This window comes from Hyla sarda, chromosome 1, assembly GCF_029499605.1.
Source record: "Hyla sarda isolate aHylSar1 chromosome 1, aHylSar1.hap1, whole genome shotgun sequence".
In the NCBI taxonomy this organism is placed as follows: domain Eukaryota; kingdom Metazoa; phylum Chordata; class Amphibia; order Anura; family Hylidae; genus Hyla; species Hyla sarda.
In genome coordinates this window covers 195,518,098-195,541,577 of record NC_079189.1, presented here as the reverse complement: position 1 = coordinate 195,541,577, position 23,480 = coordinate 195,518,098, and the positions used below count along the sequence as shown (strand labels likewise).

Here is a 23,480-nt window from a genome sequence, read left to right as displayed (position 1 = left end):
ACAAAATCAAACCTATAAAAGTAGGGTATCATTTTAATCGTATGGACTAGTTCATTCATTCAGATCTCGGATGTGCTATCTCAGTGTTCTCTTTACATTTTTTTGAGCAGTGCATTATGCTCCGAACAGTTCCTGACATGGGCAGAGGTGTCAGCAGAGAGCACTGTGGTCAGACAGAAAAGAACCATACAACTTCTTCTGTAGTATACAGCAGCTGATAAGTACTAGAAAGATTAAGATTTTTTAAAAGAAGTCATTTATAAATCTGTTTAACTTTCTGAAGCCATATGGTCAGAAGAAAATAGTTTTCCACCGGAGTACCCCTTTAAACTTAGCTAGGCTGGTTCTAGTTCTATCACTCCACTGAAGCCACTCCACAACTTGATGTACTAAAAATAATCACTATAGTGAACGTATATTGGTGCCCCCTGCTGTTTCTTGTGTATGTCCACCTTACTGGAAAGGATGTGCAGTTTCTGTTTGGCAATGGCTGGATTTTGATTCACTATTTCAGCTTAGTGACCCCACAGAAGTGGGTAAGGATGCATAGACTAGACTACGTCTCCACTGTTTATTTGTATGGCGTTGTACTTTCCCCAGCCTGTTCTTTTGTCTGGCTCCTTCTCCCCAGCCTTACAGTGCAGTAAGTGATGAGTGATCTGTTCAGTTGTTTCGTTTATTTGGCCGGCTCTGACATGGGCTTTTGTATTCTACTGATGTGATGTATTAAGGTCAGCTCTATTGGGGATTTTATGGCTCTGTCTAGGTGATTTATCCTGCTACTCTTTATCATTTGTTTTCTTTGGATGAGCAGCACTTACTTTATTGAATTACTGTTTGCTATGACTGATAGTAAACCCCAAAATACCTATCAGGTACTTGCTGCTCCATTTTATCCTCCGATAGCTGATTCTGTAGAATCAATGCCCTGGTGTAATGAATAAGGTCCCCGCCACTGCCAGATAAAAACTGCACATCCTATCTACCAGACAAAGCTATCTAACTAGACAGCCACAAGAAACACCAAGAGCGCCATTATACGATCTCAGGACAGCCAGTGCTTCGCTATTAAATACATGTTTATCTGATATTTTGAAATCCTTCATGCAGCTACGGAATGATTTTTCACTACACCATGAGGCTTTTCATAGATACTTACACTAATGTCCCTACATAGCTAATTCCCACAACCTAAACCACCAATATCAAATTGTTTACTCATTGGGGTACTACAGTCTTGGGGTCCATCCTTTATACTCACTTCATTCAAGCCAAGGTTTCTCATATAACCCTCTGTTAACACATCATATACCATCGCTTACAAATGATGGTCATACGGATATACTGCCCTCCCACCTTACTGTTTTCCCAGTGGCAAATAATAGGTTGATTCAGTTTATATTATACATTATTGCTATCTCACTTCCAGTAGGCTGCATAAAGTATGTAGCATTCCTTCCGATATGTGCAAACTTGCTATAGTCCTAGATACTGTGGGCACTTTATGTGGGCATACCCTTACATTTCATCCTTTTTTAGAAATTATTTTTCATTTTTAACTAATACTGTCACCATGCCAATCCCTTTGTAAGTCTACAACCCTATTGCCTCCCCTCCTAGGTTGTTTATTATAGTCTAAGAGCAGGCACCACTTTTGGGATGTAGAGTGTCCCACAGATGCTGGGAAATGGGCAAAGGGCAAAATGCTGGGAAATGGGCAAAGGGGACTTTTTGCAGACTTATTTGCCAGGATGGTCCTGCACATTAGGTAGGACCTCATGGGCAGTTTAGCAAGTACACTTCAAATGTGACATTACATGTGAAAAGGTTTTTTTGTTTGTTTGTTTATTTGTTTTATTGAAAAGTGAAGGGAAGAAAGAAAGTGCAATAACATTATATCAGAATAATGGCCAAAACAACATAATCATTGTATTTTAGGCACATGTTAGGCAATGCCCACTTCTTTACAAACTCCACATGTGTATGGCCCTACACAATAATAGTGCCCTCTCTGTGTCCCCATAGTAGTAGGCCCCCTCCCTGTGCCCCCATAGTTGTAGTCCCTCTCTCAGTGTCCCCATAGTTGTAGGCCCCCTTCCTGTGCCCCCATAGTTGTAAGCCCCCTCTCAGTGTCCCCATAGTTGTAGGACCCCTCTGTGCCCCCATAGTTATAGGCCCTCTCTGTGCTCCTTGTCCCTATATAGTTTTATGTTGTGGCTTCTGTGCTCCACTGCTACTCTGATATGGGGTTGGATGGGACCCACTATTATGATCCATAGCAGAATGTTTCATCTGACTATGGATTGGAGTTGCAGTAGAGCACAAAAGCTGACCGCTAGTTATTGTTCTGAGGCCAGGTCGACCAGCGCATTCCCCCTGCTACTCCTTCAGACCAGGGTGACAGCTGCCAGGGTCCAGGAAGGCTCTCACTGTCACCACTCATTGTGCCACTCTCCATACCCGCCCTGTAGGTCAGTGACGTTCGCTATGCTACCTCCCGGCAGCCACTACTACATTAAAGTGGCAGCGGCCAGCCCCAGCTGGCACATGATGTGTGTGGCTATAAAGGCTGGCATTAAAGTGACAGTCACTGGTGTTGCCCCGAGTGTAGGGCCCAGCCACTTACCGGGTCCCCCCTGGACCCTACCAATGGCACCTCTGTACCTGAGACAACTGGAGCAGTTGGCTTTTGAGGACTGGGCCAAGACACCTGTAGACAAGTGCAGAAGTCTCATCAGGATCTTTTTCTTTATTTGGTGTCCTATAATAGGCGATATGGCGGGGCCATGCCCGTATTTTCCTACAGGAAGTGCTTTCTTGGCACAAATAACAATTGCCCTCAGGTGGATGGATCTGACACCCCCCCAAACTCCAACTAAATGGAAAGCTCTCGTAACACAATTGTACTCTTCTCTCAAATTGTTTATAAAATAAAAAAATGTCCTAATTCATTGTGCGCCTTACCCCTAACACAATATTCCACTGCCTCCTTATATAGTCTGTGATCCTCTCTACAGAAGGGCCTTGAGTGCTGATACAGCCTTGTTTGCGTCTTTTATTGCTATTGTACTGTGCAGTAATCTTTCTTCTTATGTATACCAATGCTTATAACAAACAATGCTTCCTCTATTATATGTGACTGATATTTTTTCATTTACCCTTGCTTGCTTGTAACACTTGTCTAACATACTATTATTATGTTGTTTTTGGGCATTATTCTGATATAATGTTATTGTACTTTTTTCCCTTCACTTTTCAATAAAACAAGTTAAAAAAAAAAGCCTTTTTACCTGTAATACTTGTTAAACTGCCCATGAGGTCCTAATTTACATGTGCAGGACCATGCGGGCAAACACAAGTCTGCAAAAATGCCCATTTGCCCATTTCCCAGCATTTTATATCTGTGGGACACTATATCCCAAACGTGGTGCCAGGTCTTGGATTACAATGAACAACCTAGGAGGGGAGGCAATAGGGTTATAGGCTCAAGTATCAAACCCTGTGGAGAGGAAAAGTTGACCAGTTGCCCATAGCAACCAATCAGATTGCATTATTGCTTTTATTTGCCAGAGACTTTTTTTTTTTTTTTATGAAAGAAGCAAGTTGATTGGTTGCTATGGGCAACTGGTCAAATTTTCCCCTGCACAGGTTTTGATAAATCTCTCTCATTGGATTTAAATTAACCCTTAAAGGAAACCTGTCAGAAGCTTTTTTTAAGGTAAAGCCTCTGGCTTTGTGATGTAAGTTATTGAATAGCCATTCTTTACATGTGCACAAACATAGACCTGATGTCACTTGCTAAAAGCTCCAGTTTTGTCTCATCTGTCTAAAGGATATTCTCCCAGAAGCTTTGTGGCTTTTCCTTTGAACACATGAGACCAAAACCAAAGCTTTTTGGCAAGTCACATCTGCTCTATATTTGCAGACACAAAAATGAAGCAAACAAAAAAGGAACGCTACCTACTGTAAAGCTGCTTTGCTGTGCTTCCGTCACAGAGTCTTGAATATGTACAGGGTACAGTGAAATCTCAAGATTATAAAGGTATTCTGGAGTAAAATGTGCTGCCCAGTGTCTGGAAGCTTGGTCTTATTTGCAGGTCATGGGTCCTCCAACAAGATAATGACCCAAAACACATAAATATAAACACCCAAGAATAACAAAGAGAAAAATATTGGACTATTCTGAAGTGGTTTTCTATGAATCCTATTGAGCATCTGTAAAAGAAGCTTAAATTGAAAAGCTTAAAGGGGTACTCCAGTGGAAAACTTAATTTTTTTATCAACTGGTGCCAGAAAGTTAAACAGATTTGTAAATTACTTCTATTAAAAATGTTAAAACTTCCAGTACTTAATATCTGCTAAATACTACAGAGGAAATTATTTTCTTTTTGGAACACAGAGCTCTCTGCTGACATCATGACCACAGTGCTCTCTGCGGACATCTCTGTCCATTTTAGGAACTCTCCAGAGCAGCATATGTTTGCTATGGGGATTTTCTCCTACTCTGGACAGTTCCTAAAATGGACAGAGATGTCAGCAGAGAGCACTGTGGTCATGATGTCAGCAGAGAGCACTGTGTCCCAAAAAGAAAATAATTTCCTCTGTAGTATTCAGCAGCTAATAAGTACTGGAAGGATTAAGATTTTTTAACTTTCTGGCACCAGTTGATAAAAGAAAAGAAAAAAAAGTTTTCCACTGGAGTACCCCCTTAAAAACGTAATTTTGAGGCCCCGCTCAAGGCCTATGCCCTGGGCTAAAGGTCTGTACCAGGAACAATTTAATTTTATTTTGTACTAGCTGAGTACGCGGCGTTGCCCGGTTTTTCCTTCCTAATCCTTTTTGGGGAGAAAAATAAACAAAGTAAGAAGCTTTTGACTTCATATGCCGTCCTCATATATTGTTGTCATATCCCAACCCCATATCTCATTCTCATATCCCCACCTCCTATCCTGACCTCCTATCCCGTCCTCCTATCTCGACCTCCTATCCCGACCTCCTATTCCGATCTGCTATCCTGTCCTCCTATCCCGACCCCCTATCACGTCCTCCTATCCCTTCCTTCTATCTCGTCCTCCTATTCCGTCCTCCTATCTCGACCTCCTATCCCATCCTCCTATCTCGACCTCCTATCCCGACCTCCTATCCCGTCCTCATATCTCGAGCTCCTATCCCGATTTCCTATCCTGTCCTCCTATCCCGTCCTCTTATCCCGTCCTCCTATCCCGACCTCCTATCTCGTCCTCCTATCCCATCCTCCTATCCTGTCCTTCTATCTCGACCTCCTATCCCGTCCTTCTATCGCGTCCTCCTATCCCGTCCTCCTATCTCGACTTCCTATCCCGACCTATCCCGTCCTCCAATCTCGAGCTCCTATCCCGACCTCCTATCCTGACCTCCTATCCTGACCTCCTATCCCGTCCTCCTATCTCAACCTCCTATCCCGTCCTCCTATCCCGACCTCCTATCCCGACCTCTTATTCCGATCTGCTATCCTGTCCTCCTATCCCGACCTCCTATCACGTCCTCCTATCCCTTCCTTCTATCCCGTCCTCCTATCCCGTCCTCCTATCTCGACCTCCTATCCCATCCTCCTATGTCGACCTCCTATCCCGACCTCCTATCCCATCCTCATATCTCGAGCTACTATCCCGATTTACTATCCTGTCCTCCTATCCCGTCCTCTTATCCCGTCCTCCTATCCCGACCTCCTATCTAGTCCTCCTATCCCATCCTTCTATCCCGTCCTCCTATCCTGTCCTCCTATCTCGACCTCCTATCCCGTCCTTCTATCGCGTCCTCCTATCCCGTCCTCCTATCTCGACTTCCTATCCCGACCTCCTATCCTGTCCTCCAATCTCGAGCTCCTTTTCCGACCTCCTATCCTGACCTCCTATCCCGTCCTCCTATCCCGACCTCCTTTCTAGTGTTGAGCGGCATAGGCCATATTCGAATTCGCGAATATTCGCGAATATATGGACGAATATTCGTAATATTCGCGAATATTCTCATATTCGTAATATTCTCGTTTTATTTTCGCATATGCGAATATTCATGTGTGCGAAAATTAACATGCGCGAAAATTTGCATATACAAAATTAACATAAGCGAAAATTCGCATATGCGAAAATATGCATATGCAAATTTTCGCAGATGCGAAAATTTGCACACCAGTCTCACACAGTAGTATTAGAGCCTTCTTACACCACATAAGCTGGAAGCAGAGAGGGATGAACACTGTGATGTGTACTGTGAAGAAAAAATAAAATAAAATATATAGCGCTATATTCGCGAATATTCGCCAATTCGCGAATATGCGATATTCGCGAATAAAATTCGAATTGCGAATATTCGCGAGCAACACTACTCCTTTCCCGTCCTCATATCTCAACCTCCTATCTCGACCTCCTATCCCAACCTCCTATCCAGACCTCCTATCCCGTCCTCCTATCCTGTCCTCCTATTCCGACCCGTAATATGTGCACCAGGTATTGAAATAGCTCCAGCCGTACGGAAATTATATTGGAGACATACATTTCCCATTGATTTGCATGGGACTTTAAACAAATAACCCCGACCCCACAAATGGGGGTAATTAAGGGTTAAAGTAACTACCCTATATTTTAAGTGGACATAGAAGTAACATGTGACCAAGTATTATCGAAATATTTCCAGCCGTTTGGAAGTTATGCGGTAACATATATTTCCCATTGACTTGCATGGGACTTTAAACATAAGCCCCGCCCCTGGCAAATGGGGGTGAGTAAGGGTTAAATTACTTATCCTATGTTTGTTGTTGACATATAAGTAACATGTGTGCCAAGTTTCATGTTAATATCTTTAGCCGTTTGAAAGTTTTATTGGAACATACACACATACATACATACATACATACATACATACATACACACACACACACACACACGTTGAGTTTTATATATATATATATATAGATTTCTATATTTCTTATTAGATTATAGCAGACTACAGTGCTGCACAATGTTGTACTGCACTGCACTGCACTATAATCTAATATACCCTATTCTGTTTTCTGTGAAATTGCCCTAAAAATCTGCCAATATTCCCACCTACTGACCATACAGAGGTAGGTACCAGCTGTACAAACAAGCTCTGCAGACAGTATAAGAGATTATAGTTACATAAAGTGACTCACAGGTGATGTCTTCTCTAAATGAAATTCGCCAAAATCCAGGCCAATAAAGCACGGACACAAAGACCGCAATTTAGGAGACCCTCCCTAAAACTAAATTTTTATTATCATGCTATAGTTGCTGAAACACACAGCCTGGAGCAGGCAGCAGGATGCGTACATAAGAGCGTTTCACAACCCCTAACATTAAAAGATCAATGTTGAAATCTCAAATGAGCATGTATGTTTGCTAATGGTAACATTTAAAAAATTGTAATATCCAAGACAGTGCCAGCAGCATCAGAAATCAATATATTGGCTGAATGACACAGCCTGGAGGTGGGGAAAGCATAAGGAGCCCATATAGTGTCTGAATGGTACAGCCTGAAGTTGGCCGAAGCACAAGGAGACCATATAGTGGCTGAATGGTAAAGCCTGGAGTTGGCAGAAGCATAAGGAGACAAAATAGTGGCTGAATGAAACAGCCTGGAGGTGGCAGCAGCAGCATCTGGAGTCCTGAAAGTGACCTGGTGACAGAGTGGTGCAGTGGGTGGCAATACAAGTACCCGGTGATGAAGGTGGCTGGAATGTTTGTAACTGGGGAGCAGTGCCTTAAATCTGTTTGGCACTATCCATATTTGTGAAGTGTTGGTGTAGCACCATGGTCAATCTACTCTGATGCATCAGGCATTGGTGGGTGGAAATCCTCACTGATCCATGTCTGATTAATCTTCGCAAAGGTCAGTCTCTCCACATTTTTCATGGACAGACAAGTTCTCCTTGGGGTGACTATGGCCCCCACCGCACTAAACACCCGCTCTGATGCCACACTACTGGGCAGACAGGACAGCTTTTCCAGGGCAAACTCTGCTAGTTGCGGCCATAAATCAAGTTTAGCTGCCCAGAAATCCAGCGGATCTTCAATGTATGTTGGCATGGCCATGTCAAGGCCTGCTGGTTCAGGTCCTGCTCCATGTCTCCTGCTGCTGATGAGTTGCTTCACTATGCGGGTGAAGAAAGGTACTCATCAGCGACTGTAGACTCAGGCTGCTGCTGATGGAGCTGGTACTTCTCCTGCCACCCCACCCCTCCCCAGCAGCCATGGCAGTGGCAGGTGAGCGCAGAGGGCCCCCCGAGTAAGAACTGCTAGTGGATGGACGATGGCGCCGATAGGCATCGGCCAACTGACTAGATAGGATGTCTCTGTAGTAGGTCAGTTTGTCCTCCCTCTCAGTGGGTGTAAAAAAGCTCCCCCATTTTGTGCCGGTAGCGAGGGTCCAATAAGGTGGAGAGCCAGAAGTCATCCCGCTGGTGACAATTCGGCTGTCACTACGCAAGCAGGTGAGCATGCATCGTGCCATTTGTGCAAGTGACTCGGAGGGACTCCCTGCCTTAATCTCCACTGTATACTGCCACCGTGTTTCTGGGTCCTCTGTCTCGCCTTCCTCATAACCCTCTAGCTCCTCTAGTTGATCATGCTCCTCCTCTCCTATCAGATGACTAGAAACACCGCCCATCTCATGAAACCTAAAAACTGTGCTCCACTGTGCCCCTCTTCCTCCTCCTCCTCCAGTTTAGCCCCCACAGGGCTCATGTTGTCTCCATTGCCCTAAACAGCCATCGTTTCCAACACTTGTTGTAGGAAATGAAGCAGTAGAATGATGTAATTCATCCCGTAATCCTGGCGACTTATGTATAATGTGGCTTCCTCAAAGGGCCTGAGGAAACGGCAGGTGTCACGTATGAGTTGCCACTGGTTCACATTGAAGTTACACATGAGAGTACCCGTATCCACTTGGATCATCAAGAAATCGGTGATAGCTTTTCTCTGTTCATACAGTCGGTCCAACATATGAAGGGTGGAATTCCAACGTGTGGCAACATCACAAATCAGACTATACTGGGGGACACCATTCTGATGCTGAAGGAGAGTGTGCTTTGCGGTGTACGAGTGGCTGAAGTGCATGCAAAGTTTCCTTCCCATTCTTAGGATGTCTTGCAAATGGGGGGAACACTTCAAGAACTGCTTGACAACCAGATTTAAAATGTGTGCCATGCAGGGCGCAAGTGTCCTTCCCGTTGTCAGTCACCATGGTTCCTATTTCCAGATTTAGTGGAGTAAGCCATGCTCCGATTTCTTTACAAATGACTCTTAGCAGTTCCTCCCCTGTGTGACTCTTTTCACCATGGCAAACCATGTGAAGAACAGCGTGACAGCACCGTGCTCTGCACACATGGTATGCTGAAGGGCCACTGAGACTTGTCCATGCAGTGGAGGCTGAGGACACTGTGGAGGATGAGGCGGCAGAGTCGCACACTGTCACAGGGCCAACGGGCTGACAGTGTGGAGTAGGAAGCGGTGTGACCTGTCCAAGTTGGGGTTGTGGCTGTGCAGGAACCACATTCACCCAGTGAGCCGTAAAGGACATGTATTGTCCCTCACCATAGTTACAGCTCCAGATGTCGGCACTGCCGGGCACTTTGGTACACACCGACCGGCTCAAGGACTGGCCCACCTTCTCTTCCACAAAATTGTGCAGGGCTGGTACTGCCTTCTTCGCAAAGAAATGACGGCTTGGCACTCTCCACCTCGGCTCGGCAAAAGCCATCAGTTCTCTGAAAGGTGCAGAGTCCACCACTTGAAAAGGGAGGGACTGCAGCACCAGCAACTTAGACAGGACAGGAGCACATTCAGCTTCTGCGCCATTGGATGAGTGGGCGCATACTGTTGTCTCTTGGACATGGCTTCGCGGATGGATTGTTGGCGGAATGGCTGAGTAAAAGTGGGAGAAGCAGGAGCATCTGGAGCAACAGAAGGAGGGTATGACACACAGCTCCCTATGGCTAAGGTGGTGGAGCCTTGGCTGGCTGAAACAGGGAGCGGCATGCCACTGGTGCTGCAGCAGGCTGGACCACTACATCAGAGCCACAGTTCTCCCAGGCCGCTTTATGGTAGCGAAGCATGTGATGACGCAGGGCTGTGGTGCCAAAATTGGGACCCTGGCCACACTTCACCTTCTGCCGACATATCTTCCTCCTCCGGATGCTTGATGAAAAACTGCCACACCGCCGAGAAGCTCATTTTCCCACCAACAGTCCGCGCTAATTGACTGCTACTGCTGCCGTCTCCAGTAACCCCTATTCCGGGCTTCATCATCATCGAGTTGTGTCTGTACATCACTGATGTCCTCCTCAGGTTCCTCAACAGTGTCTGCTTCAGGACCCTGAACCCTGGCAACACCGCCTCCCACGTCACTCTCCTCATCACTACTTACCCACCTAGCGGAGGAAGCCGCGCATGTCTCCTCTACTCCTTGGCTGGGCAGTAGCTGCTGATTGTCCTCTATTAGGTTGTCCTCAGTGAATAGTGGAGCTGAACCCACAGCATAAGATACTTCTGTAGAAGAGGGAACAGCATAGGACAGAGGCAATGGGAGGACAGGGACTGCTCCCAGCAGGCCATGCCAACTGAGGGATGTGTCTGAGGAACCCACTGACTGTTGACTGGGGGTGTTAGATGTCACTTGTTATGAAATGGATGACCGTGTTAACCAATCGACGACAGCAGATGGGTTGCTGGTCGAGACACGAATGCTAGCTGATAACAGGAGCTCAGGCCTCTCGCTGTGACTCCTGCTGCCACTCACCCCTAGTCTGCTGCAACCTCTGTCTGAAGGATTTAGGCCTCTGCCACTCCTCTATGCCCATCCTGGCACTTCCCTGCTTGACATAGTGCGTACATGAGGGGAGTACAATACGCTTCACTATTCTTAAAACAGTATTTGTCTAGAACAGCAGCAGGTGTGCACTTTTGGCTGTCCTTTCACAGTATCTAGGCCCTTGACATATTAACAGGAACAAAATAGTGCACTACTTAGATGTACTTATGTGGTATGCACTGATGAGGGCAGAAAAATGCTCTACAGTACACTTAAAAAAGTTTCTGAGTACAACACCAGCCAATGAGTACTTTTGCCTGGACTTTCACAGTATGCAGGCCCTTGACAGATTAAGAGGTACAAAATAGAACACTACTTAGATCCACGTATGCGGTATGCACTTATGAGGGCAGAAAAATGAGCTACAATGCGCCAAAAAACTCTGTATTTTTGTAAAACACCAGTCGGTGATTACTTTTGGCTGTCTTTTCACAGTATGTAGGCCCTTGTCAGATTAACAGGTACACAATAGTACACTACTTAGATGTAGGTATGTAGTATGCACTGATGAGGGCAGAAAAATGCGCTACAATGCTCCTAAAAACTCTGTATTGTTGGAAAACACCAGCCGATGAGTACTTTTGGCTATTCTTTCACAGTATGTAGGCCCTTGACAGATTAACAGGTACACAATAGTACACTACTTAGATGTACATACGCGGTATGTACTTATGAGGGCAGAAAAATATGCTACAATGCGCCGAAAAACTGCCGATGATTACTTTTGGCTGTCCTTTCACAGTATGTAGGCCCTTAGATTAACAGGTACAAAAAAAGTGCACTAATTAGATGTAGGTATGTGGTATGCACGTATGAGGGCAGAAAAATGCACTACAGTCTGCTGAAAAAACATATTTTTGCACAACAGCAGCAGTACACAACAGTGCAGCACCACAAAAAAAAAGTGTATTAAACCCAAAATTGCACTCTGTCAAAGAGTATTAAGAATGGAGTGAACTGCTGGTTATTATACCGTCTACAGCAGTGTTTCCCAACCTTGGGGGATGGTGGGGGGGATGGACATGGGTGAGGGGGGGGGATGGACATGGGTGAGGGGAGGGGGGATGGACATGGGTGAGGGGAGGGGGGATGGACATGTGTGAGGGGGGGGATGGACATGGGTGAGGGGGGGGGGATGGACATGGGTGAGGGGGGGGGGGAATGGACATGGGTGGGGGGGGGGGGATGGACATGGGTGAGGGGGGGGGGGGATGGACATGGGTGAGGGGGGGGGTGATGGACATGGTACAGTACCTTAAGCAACCCATTTTTCTTCCCTTTTCTTCCCCTCTCCGGCAGGGCAATCATTCACTGTGCCGCAGGGGGGAAAGGGACACTGGGGCACGGGTCACTACACCGGCCCGATGCAGCTTCCGCATACTTCCCCTCTCTGGGCCGCAGGGGGGAGGGGGAAGCTAAGGGACGCTGGGTGACGTAGGGGTACACTGAGGCCTAGAACAGCAGCCCCTGATCATATGACTCCTCCATTTGAGTGACTAGTGTTGCTGGCGAATATTCGCAATGCGGATTTTATTTGCAAATGTCGCATATTCTCAAATTCGCGAATAGAATATAGCACTATATATTCGCAATTACGAATATTCCTTTTTTGTTTTTTTTCCCAGTACACATCACAGTGATCATCCCTCTCTGCTTCCAGCTTGTGTGGTGTAAAGAAGGCTCTAATACTACTGTGTGAGACTGGCGTGCAAATTTCCGCATATGTGAAAATTTGCATATGCGAAAATAAAACGCGAATATTAGGAATATGCTAATTTAGTGAATATATGACGAATATTCGTCCATATATTCTCGAAATATCGCGAATTCGAATATGGCCTATGCCGCTCCACACTAAGGGTGACATAATCGCAGGTCCTGTTACAGCCTCAGGCGCATCCACAGCGCACACAAACTTCCTTCCCCCTTTTGCGCTGGGGAGGGAAATGTAAAAAAATAAAATAATAATAATTTTGGCAGCAAAATCCTGCGGCAAACGGGCAGTGCCGAACGGCGCACCAGTGTGCCGCGGCACCCCGGTTGGGAATCACTGGTCTACAGACTAGTATAAGCAGCAGATGATTTATTGTGGAAAAAATACACAGAATTGCGCTGAAAAGTCATTCATGCCTCCTCTGCTTAGGTTGATGAAGTTGAGGCAGCTTGTTGAAATGTATGAGGCAACGAAAAGCTATCTACCCCTCTCTGATAAAATGCTGAATAAAGTGACTGGGAGATTAATGGCTGGCATAAAAATCCTTTTCAGTGAGAACAAGCACTGCACTGCTCAGTCCACAATGCTGAGTTGGAAGTGGAACGCTGCGGTATGATCAATTCAGCATGTCTGTGTAACACACAGAGACATGCAGCCATTCCCCTCTCTCTGCAGTGTATGGCATGAAATGAGCAGCTGCAAAATGGCTGCTGATTATATGGGGCTGTGACATCACAGGGGTAACTGAATGCTGATAGGCTGAATCCTGCATCCCGCCTACCTCCCTTCCCTTGCCGCCTTCCCAGCATCCCCTACCCCATGTACTGACATGTGGATCCGCCATTTTAGGTGTCTGGGAGCCTGGAACCCTTTAAAATGGAGTTTAATGAAGTGATTCGTGCGACAGAATTGCGGCGATATTCGCATTCATTGCGAATATTTCCTGAATTTCGTAACAAATTCGGGTTCGTCTGCTTCGATTCGCTCATCTCTGGTAGTGACCGCCAAATTGTCACCATTGGGCAGTGGGATGACTTCAACCGCTCCACCTTATTGGACCCTCGCTACCGGCACAAAATGGGGGCCTTTTTTACACCCACTGAGAGGGAGGAAAAACTCACCTACTACAGAGACATCCTATATAATCAGTTGGCCGATGCTTAACTGCGCCATCATCCATCCTCTTGCAGGTCTGACTCGGGGGGCCCTCTGTGCTCACCTTCCACTGCCATGGTTGCTGGGGAGGGGAGGGGTGACAGGAGCAGTACCAGCTCCATCAGCAGCAGCCTAAGTCTACAGTCGCTGATGAATAGCTTTCTTTACCCTCATAGTGAAGCAACTCATCAGCAGCAGCAGGTAGACCTGAAGCAGAACCTGAACCAGCAGGTGATAGCATACCTTGACATGACCATGCCAACACACCTTGAAGATACCATGGACTTGATTTGCAAAAAACTTGATTTGTGGCTGCACCTAGCAGAGTTTGCCCTGGAAAAGCTGTACTGCCCAGTTAGTAGTGTGCCATCAGAGCGGGTGTTTAGTGCGGCGGGGGCCATAGTAACCCCAAGGAGAACTTGTCTGTCCACGAAAAATGTGGAGAGACTGACCTTTGTGAAGAAGAATCAGGCATGGATCAGCCAGGATTTCCACCCATCAATGAATGATGCATAAGAGTAGATTGACCATGGTGCCACACCAACACTTCACAAATATGCATAGTGCAAAACATATTTAAGGCGCTGCTCCCCAGTTACACATATTCCTCCACATCAGACCACAAGTAAGTATTGAGGATATACATTTCTTAAAACTTAACTTTTAATAATATTCTTAGGATAAAATATATGTACCCCAAATTTTTAGAAATTTTTTGAAACCAAACAAATCAAAAAAGGAAAGGTGTGCAAAAAAAACAAAAAAAAAAACATGTGCCACCTACATCACCAAGTATTGATGTGATGCAAAGACCTCTAAAAGGTGGAAGGGAACAATGTATGGTCCATTGTAACCATTGGGGGTAAAAACTTCCCCTGTAAGGCTCTACTCTCGCATTATTAATTCCCTTCTTGGCAAGTGTTCCCTTCTAACAAGGGTGGCCTCACACAGGAACCTCTTTCTATTTCCCCCTACAAACAAGCCATTTCCCAGGGTGGGGATGTCCTTTTTAGGGTGAGTAACACTTGCAAAGAAAGTAATTATAGGGCAAGAGTAGGGCCTTACAGGGGAAGTTTTTACCCCCACCTGCTACAATGGACAATACCTTGTTCCTTTCCACCTTTTCGAGGAAAGTGTTACTCGTCTTAAAAAGGGCAGCCCCACATAGGAACCAATCCCTATTTCCACCTAAAAACACTAGGAAATTGCAGTGTTTGTAGGTGGAAATAGGGAGAGGTTTCTGTGTGGGGCTGCCCTTTTTAGGGCAAGTAACACTTGCCAAGAAGGGAATTAATAATTCGAGAGTAGGGCCTTACAGGGGGAGTTTTTACCCCTACTGTTGTTCCCTTGTACCTTTTAGAGGTCTTTCCATCACATCAATACTTGGTGGTGTGGTTGGCACGAGGATTTTTTTGCACACCTTTCCTTTTGTGTGCTTTAAAAAAATATTTAGGGTCCATATTTTTTATCCTAAGCATATTATTAAAAGTTAAGTTTTACATAATGCATATCCTCAATACTTACTTGTGCACACTAACACTTTTACAAAAGAGACCATTTTCTTCTGCCTACCTGCCTCAGCTACTATTCTGATCCTGCTACCCTCCTGATGCCACACATCTGATGCCAAGTTCTCCTTTTTTCACCCACCTATGTCACCGGGTACTGGATTGCCACCCACTGCACCACTCTGTCACCGAGTCACATTCAGGACTCCTACTGCTGCTGCTGCCACCTCCAGGCTGTCTCATTCTGCCACCATATGTTCTCCTTGTGCTGATGCCACCTCCAGGCTGTGTTATTCAGCCACTATATGGTCTCCTCATGCTTCCGCCAACTCCAGGCCGTGTCATTCTGCCACTATATGTTCTCCTCATGCTGCTGTCAACTCCAGGCTGTGTCATTCGGCCACTATATGGTCTCCTCATGCTGCCGCCACCTCCACACTGTGTCAGTCAGGCACTATATGGTCTCTTCATGCTGCCGCCACCACCTCCACGCTGGGTCATTCAGCCACTATATGATCTCCTCATGCTGTCGCCAACTCCAGGATGTGTTATTCAGCCACTATATGGTCTCTTCATGCTGCTGCCAACTCCAGGCTGTGTCATTCAGCCTCTATATGGTCTCCTCATGCTGCCGCCACCTCCACGCTGTGTCATTCAGCCACTATATGGCCTCCTTATGCTGCCACCACTTCCACGCTGTGTCATTAAGGAACTATATGGTCTCCTCATGCTGCCGAAACCTCAACGCTGGGTCATTAAGACACTATATGATCTCCTCATGCTGCCACCAACTCCAGGCTGTGTCATTCAGCCACTATATGGTCTCCTCATGCTGCCGCCACCTCCACGCTGTGTCATTCAGGCACTATATGGCCTCCTCATGCTGCCGCCACCTCCACACCGTGTCATTCAGCCACTATATGGTCTCCTCATGTCGCCACCACTTCCACGCTGTGTCATTCAGGAACTATATGGTCTCCTCATGCTGCCGCCACCTCAACGCTGGGTCATTCAGCCACTATATGATCTCCTCATGCTGCCGCCAACTCCAGGCTGTGTCATTTGGCCACTATATGGTCTCCTCATGCTGCCGCCACCTCCACGCTGTTTCATTCAGCCACTATATGGTCTCCCAATGCTGCAGCCACCTCCACGCTATTTCATGCAGGCACTATATGGTCTCCTCATGCTGCCGCCACCTCAACGCTGGGTTATTCAGCCACTATATGGTCTCCTCATGCTTCTACCACCTCCAGGCTATGTCATTCGGCCATTATATGTCTCCTCATGCTGCTGCCACCTCCATGCTGTTTCATTCAGGCACTTTATGGTCTCCTCGTGCTGCTGCCACCTCCATGCTGTGTAATTCAGCTACTATATGTTCTCCTCATGCTGCTGCAAACACCAGGCTGTGTCATTCAGCCACTATATGCTGCCGCCACCTCTACGCTGTGTCATTCATCCACTATATGGTCTCCTCATGCTGCTGCCACCTCCATGCTGGGTCATTCAGCCACTATATGGTCTCCTCATGCTGCCGCCAACTCCACGCTGTGTCATTCAGCCACTATATGGTCTCCGCATACAAATGCCACCTCCAGACTCTGTCATTGTGCCGCTCTGCAATAGTGATCTGCATTTCATACTGAATAACAGTATTATTTCACAAACCCAGCACACACTCTATGTGTGTTACAGCAAGGCAAAGTGTTCTACACCCCTATTGAGGCTCTCTGTAGGCCAGAAATAGCCATTTTAAATAGAGATTCGCTGCAAATAAATTTGAACCGAAACAAATTTTTTGGGAACATTTTTCGAATCGTCCGAATCGAATTTTAAAAAAATATGCTCATCTCTAGTGATAACTAAGTGGCTCGGTGAACAAAACCTAGAACTTTTGGGTCTATGGCTAGGAAACTCCACGGATCTCAGCAAACTTTGTGAAAAGCAAAATTTTTGTTAGTCTAAAAACTTTTGCCCATGTCTGTACAAAGTATAATTAAAAGAGATGTATGTCCATCAATTTCAAATAAAGGGGACTTCCTTTACATTGTGAGATGTGGTCTCCGTGGATCAGACTTGTGTTTTCAGCACGACACAGATGCTTGATGGTAAAGTGACATCCACATTAATGCCAGGACCCAATTTTTCTCAACAGAATACTGCTCAATGCATCCCATTGCTTCTTCTAGCTATCACTTGTGTCATATTTTTCTCAGATAGCACAAACACACACAGCCATTAAAGTGATGTAAAAGAAAATGTGATTGGTTAGACCAGGCCACCTTCTTCTCTGTAACTAATTTCTACTGCGTACATGCCCATTGCCCATCGTAGGCTCTCAGCAGTGGACAGGGTTCAACAAGGGCATTCTGACTAGCAGGTGCAATCCAATATGTTTTCACATCTTATTATCGTAGCTAGCATATTCAGTGGGAACAGGCCTGATGGGATAGTCTTTACACCCCATGTGTATTAGTCGGCCTTGGATACCCCTAATACTGTGTCCAGTTAACCAATTGTTCTTCATTGGTCTACATTTGGTAGGGACTACCCACTGCATACTGGAAACATCCAACAAGAATTACCATTTGAAGATTCTCTAACTCGGATCCTTACAGTCGCCAATGTTTCCCGCTTCCAACATATCAACTTCAAGAACCGGCTGTTTACTTGCAGCCTAATATATCTTAACCCTTAAGAGGTGCCATTATAACAAGACAATCAATGTTATTCATTTCAACTGGCAGTGATTTTATTTTTATGGATTGTCTTCTAATTTGCTAAATCACTGTTCAACATGTATTGGCCTACATTCACATTGCTCTTATGCCCTTCTATCATGGGTTTTGTTTGTCTTAAAGGGGTTATCCACCATAAGGTGATTTTAGTACATACCTGCCAGACAGTAATTGACATGCTAAGGAACGATCTGCACTTGTCTTGGGGCTAAATAGCTATTTTGTGAGATTACCATAACGCTGTGGCTATCTTTTTGTGAACTGGGTATTTCCTGTTGGAGTTTGTTCTCTCAAACTATAAATCCAATAGTTACTTGTTTGTAAGTGTGAGGTCACTTTTCTCTCTCCCACACATCAGCCACCCCACTCATTGACACACGAAGGAGCTGCATTCCATTTAATAGACCAGTGTTTTCTAACCAGGGTGCCTTCAGCTGTTGCAAAACTACAATTAGCTGCAGAATGATCTCTCTCCCACCCAGCGGTCACTCAACCCATCGAAGCAGGACAGGCTCCCACTGATCAACTGACTAGTGATGTAATTTCTCAACCGCACTGCAACCTGGGACCCCAGTAATTTTGTATGCTGGTAAAAATAAATATTGGGGCAAAAATCACTTAAAAATTGCGAGACCATCGTCACACACAGGTACAGACACTGTATTATAAACTACACTAACTTTACAGCCCCTGTAGCATAGTCAAATAAAAAAAAATCCTGGAATACCCCTTTAAACCTTGACAGAACCACTAAAGATCCCAAATGTAGGGCAATGAGGCTGTCAGGCACCATTTCAATCCACCATCCCCTGGTTCTGCCAAAGTGTCATGGGCTTTGTAATCAACAGAGTCTTACCTTCCTATTTGTATTTGTTTTCATACGTCACATAGCATTCACCGACGCTCCATTTAAAATGTACATGAACTAATCTAGTGAAATGTTAAAACACGTATACGTATGCAGCTTCATGTTGTGCATAGCAGGATTTATTTTCTTAGTTTATTTCCCATCATCTTATTATTAACAAAGGATTTTTTTTAATAATTATATCTCGCTTGTTTCATTGTACAATATTATTCTGCAGCTTAAAAGAGAGAAATATATTTTTAGTGTAAATAATGCTGTACATAAGCCGAGCTGTATTATTTTATTAACATTGCGAGTGACTCACCGAGGCGGTTAGACTTAATAATTTATTTTTCTATGAGGGAGTCTGGGGTCACAGGAATACACAACTGCTTCAGCATCTAAAGGGAAATCATTTTCAAAACAGGAGGAAACAGAAGGAGAGTGCCCAAATCCCGTTAAAAATTATGGGGCTTTGTGTACCTCCCTCCCACGCAGCACTTTCTAAAGGTACCCCCCTATGGATTTCATCAAAAGAACACAATCTTGAAAAGGAAAGATTTATTTTTTGATTGCTTTCAGTTAAAGGTAAAATGCATTGAACTACTCAGTTTTCAGTTCCATGAGAATGTAATTGAAAGTACCCAGAGCTGTATGCACAATGCTTTTATTTCATTTGCTTCTCCATTTTGCCTTCTTCCACATTGTTTTTCTGTCACACTTTTCCACAAGCTGTTCGGGCTTCTACCACTTAACTCTAGTTATACCTCATTTGCGGTTAGATTTGTTTTTCTTCATAAGGCACCGTTCACCGAAGAATTGTGGCACTAGTTCCTTGTGTATGAAAGACAGGCAGCCGTTAGGTCCAGACATTACCAATTTACTTGCGAGTACACAGCACCTTATGGAAAGAAACAGAACAACTGCCTTCATAAAAAAACTAAATAAAATACCGCCGCCCCGATTCGGTATAACCGTCTAATTCTTGTACAGTATAAACTTAGTCTAGACAGTCTAAGATTATGCAAGATTTATTACAGAGCCAAACTGCCAAGATGTTAAAGGGGTACTCTGCTGCTCAGCGTTTGGAACAAACTGTTCAGAACACTGAAGCCGGTACCAGGAGCTTGTGACAAAATAGCCTCTCCCCCTCAATGCAAGTCTATGGGAGGGGGCGTGACGGCTGTCACGCCCCCTCCCATTGACTTGCATTGAGGGGGCAGGGAGTGACGTCATGAGGAGGCGGGGCTATGATGTCATGAGCTCCCGGTGCCGGCTCCAGCGTTCGGAACCCCTTTTATGATGACTGTTGAAGCCTGGCCAGACAGCAAATAATAAAGTGAAAATAGAATTTTAGAAAAAAAATGTTTTGCAAATTTATTAAAAAAGGTAAACTAAACTCTTTTACATGGATATAAGTATTTACACCCTTTGCTATGACACTCATTTAGTTCCGGGGGCCTCCTATTTCTCTTGATCATCTCTGAGATGTTTTGGACATGATTTGGAAAGACACAGCCCTGTGTATATAAGGTCTCACTGCTGACAATATATTTAAGAGCAAAAAACCAAACCATAAGGTAGAAAAAAAAGCCTGTAGAGCTCAGAGACAGGATTGTAAGGATACACATAAAAAATGTCCGCTGCACTGGAAGTTCGCAAGAGCACAGTGGCCTATACAAATACTTAAATAGATGAACTTTGGAACAACCAGGATTCTACCTTGTGCTGGCTGCCCCGCCAAACTAAGTAAAGGAGAAGCGCCTTGCTAAGAACCCAATGCTAACTCTGGCTGAGCACCAAAAATCCTTTTCCCAGGTAGGAAAAGCTTCCAGAAGGTGAACCATCATTGTAGCGCTCCACCAATTTGGCTTTTATGGACACAAAAGAGTCTCTGCTCAGTAAAAGACACATCCAAAGGCCCGTCTGGTATTTGCAAGAAAGCACCTAAAGGACTGTCAGACTGTGAGAAACAAAGTTTTCTGGTTTTATTCTAAGCATCATATCTGGGGGAAACCAGGCACTACTCATCACCTGCCCAATACCATCCCTATAGCGATGCATGGTGGTGGCAGCTTTATGCTGTTGGGGTGCTTTTTCAGTGGCTGGGACAGGGAGACTGGTGGAGGTTGAGGGAAAGCTGAATAAAGCAAAATATAAAGATATTCCTTAAAAAGGGTTATCCAGGAAAAAAAAACATATGTATATATATATATATATATATATATATATATATATATATATATATCTCAACTGGCTCCAGAAAGTTAAACAGATTTGTAAATTATTTTTATTAAAAAATATTAATCCTTTCAGTACTTATGAGCTGCTAAAGTTGAGTTATTCTTTTCTGTCTAAGTGCTCTCGGATGACACGTGTCTTGGGAACCGCACAGTTTAGAAGCAAATCCCCATAGCAAACCTCTTCTACTCTGTGCAGTTCCCAAGACAAGCAGAGATGTCAGCAGAGAGCACTGTTGCCAGACAGAAAAAAACTACTCAACTTCAGCAGCTGATAATTATTGAAAGGATTAAGATTTTTTAATAGAAGCAATTTACAAATCTGTTTAACTTTCTGGAGCCAGTTGATCTATTTTCCTGGAATACACCTTTAATGAAAATCTGAATCTCCAGTCTGGGCCAAAGGTATACCTTCCAACAAGACAATAACCCTAGGCACACAGCCAAGACAACACAGGAATGGCTTACAGACAATTCTGCGAATGTTCTTGAGTTAAACATTTCCGGAGAGAGTTGAAAATGGCTGTCAACCAACAATTCCTATGCAAATGATTTGTATAATTCTGTTTTCACTTCGGGTATTAAAGGGGTGCTCCCCTCGAATCATTTTTTCTTAAATCAACTGGTACCAGAATGTTAAACAGCTTTGTTAATTACTTCTATTTAAAAATCTCAATCCTTCCAGTAATTATCAGCTGCTGTATGTTCCAGAGGAAGTTCTTTTCTTTTTGAATTTCCTTTCTGTCTGCCCCCAGTGCTCTCTGCTGACACCTCTGTCCATATCAGGGACTGTCCAGAATAGGAGCAAATCCCCATAGCAAACCTATCCTTCTCTGGACAGTTCCTAAAATGGACAGAGGTGTCAGCAGAGAGCACTGTGGCCAGACAGAAAGGAAATTCAAAAAGAAAAGAACTTCCTGTGGAGCATAAAGCAGTTCATAAGTACTGGAAGGATTAAGATTTTTTAATAGAAGTAATTTACAAATCTGTTTAACTTTCTGTCACCAGTTGATTTAAAAAAAAATAAATAAAATATATATATATATATATATGTTTTTCAGGGGGAAAAAAAACACGAAAAAAGAAAAAGTGGTTGAAAATGTCCCTAATTGTATCTATCTATTGATCTATCTATCTAAACATGCAAAAATCCTGCAGCACACCCGAGGATTTTTAAGTAAAACACCAAAGTGCTTTACTTTGGTGTTTTACTTCAAAATCCTTGGGCGTGCTGCTGGATATTTGCATGTTTGGATCTATACATGCAGTCTGCGTCTGGGACTGTGGTATCTATCTATCTATCTATCTATCTATCTATTTACCAACTATCTATGTATCTATCTATCTGCCTGTCTCTATCAATCTATTGAAAGCAATGATTTGTTTTTTCTAATAAGGAACAGCAGTTCATACCTATGATTTACATTAACTACATATAATACAGTATACAACATGTTCTGCCCATATTCTGGCTGAACTCATTGTTCTTCATGCTCCTGTTTGTATAGTAGTGCTCTGTAACAAACTCTGAGACCTTTACATAAAAGTTGTACTTAAGAGTAAGTTGCAGTTGGTTGCACCAGATATTTGTCGGGAGGTCTCACAGTAAAGTGGGGGAATACATATGCACTCAACACTTTTTAGATTTTTATTTGTAAAAATATTTCCCCACACTTTCAAATGATGGACTATTTTGGGTTTATCCATTACATAAAAGGGTGAATACTTATGCAAACATTATAATACCAGTAAGCAATGCATTAGGGATGACATTCACCATATTATAAGGTAATTCCTACAGACAGATAGAGGTAGGATGTAGTTCACTACATTCCACAGTCATGGAGCAAGTGATTACAAGGGTTTCAAGATTTGCTATGGGACACCGATTTGGGAAATGTTTTTGAAAGATTGCAATTACCTTGGAAAAAGACAAATCTCTATTTCTTTTAGCTACCTTAAAATCAGTCATGTGACCCCATCTGTAGACAACAGGTGCACTATGAATTCAAACCTATAAAACTCATGGAAATGAAAATAAATGAATAAATAAATGAATAATTAAATAAACAGCAATAATGTATTACACACTGGTCCAATGCTAAATGAAGCAATACTCCATGACTTCCATTATAAAAACCTCTTGCTGAGATTCAATACGAGAAAGAAGCAATTTTCTATTTTTACTTCTTTCAGAAATTGATTTTTTAATGTTCTGCTTTGTATTTCAGTGGTAGAATGCAGAAGTGTATTACATAATCAATTGAACTGAAACATCTGCAGACGCTGGCTCACTCTGGAGCCCCACAGAAGCCGTATTATCAGCAGCTGTGACACCACCATTTGCCAAAAAGGTTTGTTTGTATCAGCTTGGTTAACTTCAACATGTTTCAGAGGAAAATAGGATGA

General features: G+C 44.1%; 1 long non-coding RNA gene across 1 annotated transcript in view; it reads left to right on the top strand.

The window, feature by feature from the left end:
- The first annotated feature begins 3,602 nt into the window (after positions 1-3,602).
- Positions 3,603-23,480, top strand: part of LOC130362310 (uncharacterized) — a 47,635-nt gene continuing 27,757 nt past the window's right edge. Inside the window, exons 1-2 of the long non-coding RNA XR_008891351.1 lie at positions 3,603-3,718; positions 23,303-23,425. This is a non-coding gene — a long non-coding RNA (uncharacterized LOC130362310). The remainder of the gene's footprint in view (positions 3,719-23,302; positions 23,426-23,480) is intronic.